Here is a 1,828-nt window from a genome sequence, read left to right on the forward strand (position 1 = left end):
TTTCAAGTTTGATCCTAAGGACTATAAGTTCTGTTCATTTAATCCTTTTTTCCCCATATTTTTTGTGTGTTTTCATTTGTGGTGATATGATTTTGACATATTTTTATTGCATCATGGTCTGACAGGGCTGTTTCTATAACTTCACTTTTGTACTGAAAGTCTCTTAAATTAGTGAAGATGTGATCTATTTGAGTACAGGAGTTTGCAGTTATACATCTTGGAGTAGCTATTGCATTGTATAAGCCACATGTTTTCATTGTGTTTAGGATCTCCCTACTGTCATTTATGTCTTGCAATGTGTTTATGTTTACATCACCTAGTAGTTCAAATGGTTCAAATGGCTCTGAGCACCATGGGACTTAACTTTGGAGGTCATCAGTCCCTTAAAACTTAGAACTACTTAAACCTAACTAACCTAAGGACATCACACACATCCATGCCCTAGGCAGGATTCGAACCTGCGACCGTAGCGGTTGCGCGGTTCCAGACTAGCGCCTAGAACTGCTCGGCCACCCTGCACCTAGTAGTACAAGTGCACAGTTCTTGCTTAGGATGATGTGTAAGAGCTCTCCTATGTTTTCAATGAACGTTTTTATAGACCCATTTGGTGGTCTGTAGACGTTTAAGATGTACAGTGAGGAACTACTTAGAACTATATTTTGGCCTGTTACTTCGACTACATTTTCAATGTTATGTTTTTTACATAAGTCAAGACTGTTTATATGGTTTCTACTTACATTGTTATGGGTAAGTATAGCAGCCCTACCTCCCTTACTATACCTCCTGCATGAACTAGCTGTTACATTGTAATTTGCAACAGTAAGATTTAGAATTTCATGCTCATTTAGACCATGTTCTGTCAGAACTAGAATGTCAGGAGTTTCTTCATTTAGCATTATTTGTAATTGGGTTACCTTATTTTTTAAGTATTGTATATTCTGGTGCATCATTTTTATAACTGAATACCCTGATTCTATGTTTGTTTTTGTCCTATATTCTTTTTTGTTGTCACTGTTTTTTGTGGATATCAGATTTTGTGATTTTTCACCCTACTATACAATGTTAGTTTCCCTTGTTTCTAATGATTTTACAAACATCTGCATATATTCTGCCAAGTGTTACCAGATCTAATCTATTTAAATGTGTGCCATCCTTTCCCAGACAATTTTCACACAGGAATTTGTTTGGATCTATGAAGATAGCACCAAGACAATCACACTCTTGTTTGATGGCACTGTTTATTTTGGATATGTATTTGTCACTCACTGACCTCCTTTTTATGATTCTGCTAAGTCTGAGCCCGGATCCTTCATAAACACTTCTTGCTGCAAGAATCATGTTTCTTGTTTCATTCACTAATTCATCTTTGCTGCTGCTTTTAAGCAAGTTTGTTCCAACATGTATAAAATCACCTTTATGGTTTCGTTTGCGTTCCATATCCTGTTCTGTAGCCACTTGTTTTGCAATATTTTTGAAATGTTTGCCGAGTTGTTGCACTCTTATCCCAGGTTGCATGTCAATTTCACAGTTGGGGACAGCGATATTTTTCAAGAGAGAATATCCTATTACTAGAAACTCGCAATCTTGTACAGCTGTGGGCTTGCTTCTTCTTTTGGTGTCTTCCACTTATATTTATCTGCTGATGTTAGACCTGTTGACTTTTTCATGTCTTCATTGGAGGCAATGAGTATATTTTTGTTTTTGAAGTTCTAGTGTGTATATGGAGCACGAGATGTGTTATTGTTTTTTGAGTTCGTAATTTCGTGGTATTCTATTTGTTTTTGGTGGTTTTCATTCTCACGGCACTGCTTTTCTTGTATTAGTGTAT

The sequence above is a fragment of the Schistocerca serialis genome, chromosome 3, assembly GCF_023864345.2.
Source record: "Schistocerca serialis cubense isolate TAMUIC-IGC-003099 chromosome 3, iqSchSeri2.2, whole genome shotgun sequence".
In the NCBI taxonomy this organism is placed as follows: Eukaryota; Metazoa; Arthropoda; class Insecta; order Orthoptera; family Acrididae; genus Schistocerca; species Schistocerca serialis.